Genomic DNA, 9012 nt, shown 5'->3' on the forward strand with positions numbered 1-9012 from the left:
TCTGTGTGTGGACATCCAGTTTCCGTTTGTTCACTCTTGGGAATATACCCAGGAGAGGCCCTATCATACAACAAAAGTATATGCTCAACTATGTTCATAGCAGCATTGTTTGTAATAGCCAGAACCTGGAAACAACCTAGATGCCCTTCAATGGAAGAATGGATGAAGAAAGTATGGAATATATACATATTAGAGTACTACTCAGCAGTAAAAAACAAGGACTTCTGGAATTTTGCATACAAATGGATGGAAATAGAAAGCACTATCCTGAGTGAGGTAAGCCAGACCCAAAAAGAGGAACATAGGGTGTACTCACTCATATTTGGTTTCTAGCCATAAATAAAGGACATTGAGCCTATAATTCGTGATCCTAGAGAAGCTAAATAAGAAGGTGAACCCAAAGAAAAACATATAGGCATCCTCTTGAATATTAACCTTCATCAGGCGATGAAAGGAGACAGAGACAGAGACCCACATTGGAGCACCGGACTGAAATCTCAAGGTCCAAATCAAGGACAGAAGGAGAGGGAGCACGAGCAAGGAACTCAGGACCGCGAGGGGTGCACCCACACACTGAGACAATGGGGATGTTCTATTGGGAACTCACCAAGACCAGCTGGCCTGGGTCTGAAAAAGCATGGGATAAAACTGGACTTGCTGAACATAGTGGACAATGAGGACTACTGAGAACTCAAGAACAATGGCAATGGGTTTTTGATCCTACTGCACGTACTGGCTTTGTGGGAACCTAGGCAGTTTGGATGCTCACCTTACTAGACCTGGATGGAGGTGGGTGGTCCTTGGACTTCCCACAGGGCAGGGAACCCTGATTGCTCTTCAGGCTGATGAGGGAGGGGGACTTGATCGGGGGAAGGAGAGGGAAATGGGAGGCGGTGGCGGGGAGGAAAGAACCGTTTGTTGTAGCTGCTGTCTTTTCTTCAGCATGCTTTTGCTTCTTTGCCAACTATCAGGTGGCTGTTGTTATGTGTGCCCACGTTTGGGTCTGTTGTTTCATCTCATTGTTACATATAACTTTTCTTGTGCCAGTGTTATGGTTCTATTTCTCAAGCTCTATAATATATTTTGAAATATGGAATGGTAATCCATCCATTGTTCCCTTTGCTCAGGGTTACTTTGACCATCTGGGATTTTTTTTTTTATAGTTTCATCTGAACTTAGGGTTTTTTAAAAATTATTTCAGTAGGGAGTATTATGGGTATTTTAATTAGGGTTTTATTGAATCTGAAAATTGCTCCTTTTTTGATGATGGGGAAGCTCAACCAATCACATCTGGTTAGGGTGTGGCCGCCTGGAGCCCAGGTAGGAAAAGCTGGGGTAGGTAGGTGTGTGCTCTCTACATGGTGCCCTCCGGACCATTTTGAATTTCAGACCTCCCACTCTTGTAGCGTGAGTTCCCTCCCTTTTCAATTATTAAATTATATCTGTTGTTCTTGAGCTGGTCTGGTTATTTATCATACCGACCAAATACGCCAATACTTGGCGCCCACAGAAAGCTTGAGAAAGCTTGGGAAAGAATAGAGTAAAGCATGTTTTTTTGGTAGCAACAATTTCTCGGGTCTTCTCTGCTTGCTAGAGGCAAGCAAGTGCTCTTATCTAAGAGAGGCTTCCTGACTTAGCTTTAGCTGCAAACCCTTGCAGCTCTTTTAAGAGGTCCTGCCAACAAACACTTAAATAGTGTTGATAAAAAGCTGACCGCATGCTTTTCAGTTTTCAGCCATAGCAGGAAAAAAGCTGCGCCATTTTAAAATGCCGGCTTTCTGGGCTGTCCTGCCAGGGCAAACTCTGACTCTTTCAGGCAGGCAATCTAATTACGGAGCATTTGAATGTGGTCTGTGAGCAGAATGTGGCAGCTTGCTTGCTGGCAGGGACCTTGGAATGCCATTGAGTTGTGGCTACAGCCGGTATCTCCACAGTGAGGCTAGAATCACAGAAATCTAAGGAATGGGCTGGATCTATATATTCTGTCAAAGCCACGGCTTTAATCCTACCTATATTGCTTGGTAAATAAAGACTCACATGGTCACAAAAAGAGAGGTACACAGTAAAAGAAAGATTCAAAGTCAAAGAAAACCTCTAAATGGTTTACAGTGTGTTAACAATATATACAGACTAAAGTTTAAAGATCTTAAAGTAAAAAAGAGAGAGTAGTTGAGTGTGGTGGCACACACCTTTAATCCCAACATTTGGGAGGCAGAGGTAGATTGACCTCTGTGACTTCAAGGGCCAGAAGTAGATTAACCTCTGTGACTTCCAGGTGTGGTAACACACACCTTTAATCCCAATGCCTGAAAGGCAGAGACAGAAAGATCTCTGTGAGTTCAAGGCATGGTTTCACACACCTTTAATCCCAGCACTGGGGAGGCAGAGACAGGTAGATCTCTATGAGTTCAAGGGCAGCCTGCTCTACAGAGTTATTCCAGGACAAAGATATACAGAGAACTTGTCTCAAAAAATAAAAGTAAAAATAAAAGGAATAGAGGATAAAGGAAAGTCACATAAAGATGGAAAATATACAGAGAATCTTGATACTGTATGTTATTATGCTCTCTTTGAATTGTTTTAGTGCTGAGGAAGGAGCAACAACTGCTAAAAGATACTTGATTATAAATGTTGCTGAATTAATCCAAGATAGGTATTTTGAAAATAACTTGACTTCAAAATTGAAGTCAAAAGGTATGTTACTTTGGAGAAGAGATTTTGCTTTTGTTTCCACAGGAAACGAGAGGCTGTGGATTGATTCTGAGTTAAGAAAAATCAGGTTTGGCCGGGCAATGGTGGCGCACGCCTTTAGTCCCAGCACTCAGGACCAGCCTGGTCTACAAAGTGAGTTCCAGGATAGGCTCCAAAGCCACAGAGAAACCCTTTCTCAAAAAAAAAAAAAACAAAAAGAAAGAAAGAAAGAAAGAAAGATCATGTTTGTTCAAGGAAGACCACCTGAGAAATCTCTGGTCGGAACAGATGGCCCAGATGTCTGAGTTCTATATCCAGAACAGACTCAAAATGCTGCCTGAGATGATCAAGACTCACAGAATACTCCAGTCAGGACTTGATCATAATTCTAAATTTTCTTTAGGTCCTGATAAGATTATCAGTGCCCCCAACCAGCCAGAAGTAGCCTGGAATACTATGCCCACATTCCCAAAAAAATGGACTATGGGTATTTTCCTTTGTTTTTTTTTTTTTAAAAAAGAGGGGGAAGTGGTGTGGGAGAATTGTCTGTATCCTGTCAATCATGTTTTGAATAAACGCTGATTGGTCAGACAGGAAGTATAGGCTGGTCAACCAGACAGGAAGTAGAGGTGGGCGATGAGAACAGAATTCTGGGAAGGAGGAAGCCCATTCCCCCCATTCCTGCCCAGACCACTGAAGAAGCAGGATGTGAGCTTCCCACTGAGAAAGGTACCCAAGCCATGTGGCTAACATAGACTAGAATAATGTGCTATATAGGCTATAAGAGCTAATACGAAGCCTGAGCTAAGGGCCAATCAGTTTATAACCTATGTAGACCTGTGTGTGATTTTCTTTGGGACTTGCCAGCTGTGGGGTACCGGGTGGGACAGAAACCCTAACAAGCAGGCCCCTCATGTTACATTTTGAGACAAGTTCTCACCATGTTACTGTAGTTGGTTTTGAACTCACAGATATCCACCTGCCTCTGCCTCTGTTTGAGTCCTGGGATCCCAAGCATGCACCACTTGACTGAGTTCTGTATTTTTAACTGGAAATATGTTTTAGCTTTAGGTTAATTTTTAGCTGAAAGCAATTTGATGCTGTCCAAGGTACTAAATAGTATTCTAGCTATTTGAATGAGAACGGCCCCCACAGGCTCATATTTTTGAGTAGTTAGTCCCAAGTTGGTGGAGATGTGGCCTTGTTGAAAGAAGTGTGTCACAGGGGGTGGTTTTGAGGTTTCAAAAGACTTATGTACCATCCATACTACTATGTGTACTATGGTACTACGCCTGTAGTGCGGAGCCTGCACTACAGGGCCATTCTCAAGCCGGGCAAGGGCCTGGAGATTTAAACACACAAAGACATGCAGACAGAGACACAGGCCATCCTTGAAACAAGAATGCCTACTTTATTGTGTACCAGAGCTGCTTATATATGGTTCCTTAACTGATAGCCACTCCCCAGCCAAACCCACCAGAAACCACTCCCCTGCCATCAGGAACTCCTGAGGGTCTCATGCTCAGAGTAGCTGCAAACACAGGAAAACAAGTTGTTTTTCTCAGAGCAGCAGCAAGCATGACAAATTGTTTACAGGAAATTCAGGGTCTGAGTCCACAGCCCTCAACAGACTGACACCATTCCCAGTGTGCGTACCTCCTGCTTATGGGTCAGGATGTGAGCTCTCAGCTGTTGCTGCTGCCGTCATGGACCCTAACCCTCTGCAACTGGAAGCCAAACTGTAACTTTCCTTGACTATGTTTTGTTACAGCAAATAGAAAAGTAACAAAGACTAATGACATTTAATGAAATAAAAAAAACTTTAAACATTTTCTACATTTTTTCTATTTATGTTGTGTGCATGCATACCTGTGTGCACGTGTGTGTGTGTGTGTGTGTGTGTGTGTACATGCACGACAACTGATGTGTGAGTAGAGGCCAGTGAACAGTTTACAGGACTTGATTCTTTCTGTCCAACTTGTGGGTCCCTGTGGCTGAACTCAGATTGTCAGCTGTGGCAGCAAGCATCACACTCGTGAATATGGTCTAAAGCAGTTATGGAAGTTTTGCCCAGCTTGTAAGTGGGAATGCTAGGATTTACACACGAACTCTCACCAGCTGGTGGTGCTGTTTTGGAACCTTTAAGGGTGGAGTTGAGGATTATAGGCTGTCTCTGCTCAGGTCTGGGCCCTCTGCTCCCCAACACGCTTGGATGTGATAAACTGCACTGCAAACTCCGACCACCAAAGACGAAGTCCCGGCAGCATCCCCCGCCCGCATGAACTCTGTCATGTTTTCTCCACCATTTTAGCTGTCCCCTTCAAAACCATGAGCCCAAATAAATCCTTTTCCCTTAGTGCCCCTGTCAGTGTTGTCATGGCAATGAGAGAGGTAATAAACACGAGGTTCGTGGGTAAAGGGATCACACCTGTTCAAAGTGAACTAAACCGCAACCAAAGAATGTAGCATCCGTGCTACTACATGTACTAGAGTTCTACGCCTGTAGCATACTGCCTGCACTACTGGATGGTTCACGAGCTGGGCAAGGGGCTGGAGATTGAAGCGTGCAAGCATGCACACGCACACACAGGGACACGGGTCATTCTTGAAACAAGACCGCCAAGAATGCCCCCTTGAGTCAAGAATGTCAACTTTGTGTTCCAGGGCAGCTTACATAGGGTCTCCTTGACCAAGGGCCACGCCCCAACTCTCAGCTGCAAGCCCACCAGAAACCACTCCCCTGTCTCACGCTCAGAGGAGCTGGAAGCATAGGAAAACAAGTTGTTTTGCTCAGAGCAGCTGCAAGCATAGAAAAACAAGCTGTTTACAGGAAATTCAGGGTTTGGGGGTCCACAGTCCCCAACAAAAGAAGAAGCAGAAGGGATTTGAAAGCATGATATTTAGTACAATTATACAGAGAATAGCAAGGTTGAATTTAGAGGCTTAAGTGAAATCAGATTATCTACTTACAATTTCAGTAAGTTAATTATTCATTTAAAATCTAGTTAACCAGAAATAAGTCTTTTCCACACATAATACACATTAACATATTCATAATTATGTGTGTGTGTGTGTGTGTGTAAAAGCATGTGTCAGCTATTGCATGAGAAAATGTAAGGGATCCAAGGAAATCTCAGAGTCGGAGAAGAGCTGATTCAGAGATACATCTGAAGTCCAGCACATCATTTTGAGACGGTCCCTCAGAGCTGCTGTAGAGTCCATGGCAGAGCTAGTGTATGTCTGTGTCCTCTGACCAGGACATGACCATTGCCATTATGAAGCCAAGGGCTGTGGTGACCGACAGGTGACCTTGTCAATGACATAAAGTTAAACACAAATAGCCAGGTCTACAATAATGTATTTTTTTCTTAAGAGTTTCTCATGTAGTATGGGCTTTAATTCACTGTGTATAGGGAATGACCTTGAACCCTTGGTCCTCTTGCTTCCACCTCCTGAACTCTGGGACTGCAGGCACACATCGTGTTTCTAACTGATGGAGGTGTTAAGGTTCTGAATTGGAAAGGAGAGAGAGTCAGCAGATCTCCCATAAGAGTCCTGTCATCACTACCAGCCGGAATAATCTAAATTATGTAAAATGTTCAAGACTGACTGGAGGGGTCTCCTCCCAGGGCAGCTGCCATGTTCCTCACGCTCCTGTGGCCTCTTCACACTCATTATTCACCAAGCAGGGCTGGGTGGAATCTTTCTTTGATCCGTTTGCTTTCTCCCTCTTGGAAGTGAATAGGCATTTATTATGTCTCCCCAGACACAGCAACTGGAAAGTGGAAGACTAAAAGCCACACTGAGATCTTGGCGGGATAATCCTTTCATTGGAGTTCGGTTTTATGGTCACTGTCTATTGTGTGGGGAGACATAAACAAATGTCCAGTCACCCCAATAGAGCACCGGCCACAGACAGAAGAAACAACTTTGCTGGTGTCTCCAACGGTGGGTGATCCAGCGAGTCTACTGGCTTTCTTCCAGGAGTGAGTTTGTTAGAAGTTCCTTTACGATGACTCAAGGCAGCTGCAGCCCCAAAAAGCCCACACCAGCAGGATGAGGCTCATAAAGGCTGTGTCCCTGGAGCTCCCCGCACAACCTATCAGCCTTTCAACCAGCAAGGGTCTGTCTTCAGCGGTTGTACCCCTCATCTAACCTGGGGCCCGGCCTGTGAATTAACGTCTGAGCTTCCAGGTCCTGGTGAGATGTGTGGGCTCCTTTTCTCTCCTCCTGTCAGAAGGGAATGTTTCCACTCAGAGGAAATGGCTGCAGCACTGGGGGGCCTGATCCTAGAAACCAGAAGGGCAGACTGTTGGAGAGACTGTCAGTGATGTTAGCACGGAACTGAGCTCCGTCTCCTCACCCCGCGGCCATTCATAAACGGGTGGGCTTGTGAACATCCGGCCACACCAACCTCTGAGAATGCTCCTGGTGGGCTTGTGAGCATCCAGCCACACCAACCTCTGAGAATGCTCCTGGTGGGCTTGTGAGCATCCAGCCACACCAACCTCTGAGAATGCTCCTGGTAGAGTTTAGTTTCATAGTCACCAGCATGTCCCAACACCCTGTCAAGATTTCCCTCCGTTCTCCCAGGTTGGTTGTGGGCTTTGACTCTATATACTACACGAGGCCTTTTATTTGCAACTTGGAAGTCCACAGAGCTCTGGAAACCAAAGCCAGATATGTTTCAAGCAAACAATTATTAAATATGTTGTCGATTTTGGTGCCAAAATTCATGTGTGTTAATGCCTTCCCTGAACCGCTCTTGAGGCCGTTTGTCATGGTGAGACTAACCTCAGAGTAATGATCACACATGTTGCTGAAGAAACATTAGCATCTTTGGTTTTAGGGCGCTGCTCCAAACCTCCCTGGGGATGATGCATGACTAATATACACTCAGATAACACATACACTGTATTGCCTTATTGAAGTTCCCCGATTCCTGAATACTAAATTACACTTGGTCCAAGAGTTTCAGATAAGGGACTTTAGACATGAGAAAATGTGGTTTAGGTTGTGGCAAGCCTCTGGGGACACCATTGTGTTTGGGGTGATCAATTTTGAATTAAAGAGCCCATTGTTGCTCTCAATCTGAGGCTTCCAAAGGTTGCTGTACAAGAACGGTTGCGTCAAATTGGGAAGGACTAGAGTTGGAGGACGGCACTTGGGAGGATTGCAAAAGGAAGGCCTGGGAGAGCATTTACCATTCTTCTTATGGCTCACTAGCCTAATACTATGGGCATTTTAACAGTAGGGCTGGGAAATGTAGTTCTGTCTCTTGACCATAGTGAGGAATGGGGGGGGGGGGGAGGTGTTGAGCAATCAGCCGGCTGTTCCGCTAACAGTCGATCCCTTTAGTCAGCAAATACCGCTTCTGGTCTGCTTGCTGTAGAGACAGGCAGTACCTGTTCAGGACTGACACCCAGCTCAACCTTCCTAGTTTCTGCTTGCAGTGTTCTACATGTGACCCCTGTGGTGACCTGTGGCCTGGAGACAGGTGATCTGAATGCTGTCCGTCCCCACAGCCTTTGCAGCTATTTCCGTGCAGTGGAGATTCTCTTTGTCCAACCTTCTCTGGTCTGCCTGGGAGATGTTTGTCCTGAAGCACTTGCTGATGACATCAGAGTGCTTTTCCCAGGCTCCTCGACCCTGGGCTACAGAGTTGAGCTAAGTATGACATCTCATATGTAAAAACAGAGGCTTTTTAAAAATTTTTCTGTGATAATTTTCTCTTTTTCATGCTATAACCCCTTTCTCTTGCCAGGTCTTTGTTGTTTGTTTGCTTTGTTTTTGAGATAGTCCTAACTGTCCTGGAACTCACTCTGTAGGTCAGACTGGCCTCGAACTCAAGAGATCTTCCTGCCTCTGCCTCTTTAGTTAGTGCTGGGATTAGTATGCTATCACTACCCTGCATGACTAAGTTTTTTCTTAATGGTTTATTATTTTCTTCAATGATCATACTTTTGATATGTCTATTTATTTTCACTGTACACCAATTTCAGAGCCAAGTATACTTAATGTTGTTGGTTTGGTCTTTTTGTGTGTGTGTGTGGCAAGGTCTTACTTTGTAGTCCAATCTGTTTTGAGATTTAAAATCCTCCTATCTCAGCCTTCTGAGTTCTAGGGTTACAGACACACACTGTGAACCTTTATTATTTTTTTCATCTGTAAATGAGGTTCTATTTTATCTATCTATCTATCTATCTATCTATCTATCTATCTATCTATCTATCTATCTATCTTCTATTATTTATAGTATGTGTTGTATGCCTAGATGTTCATGTTTATGTGTACGTTTGCATTTGGGTGCACACATATGTG

Source organism: Microtus pennsylvanicus, chromosome 8 (genome assembly GCF_037038515.1).
Source record: "Microtus pennsylvanicus isolate mMicPen1 chromosome 8, mMicPen1.hap1, whole genome shotgun sequence".
Classification (NCBI taxonomy): Eukaryota; Metazoa; Chordata; class Mammalia; order Rodentia; family Cricetidae; genus Microtus; species Microtus pennsylvanicus.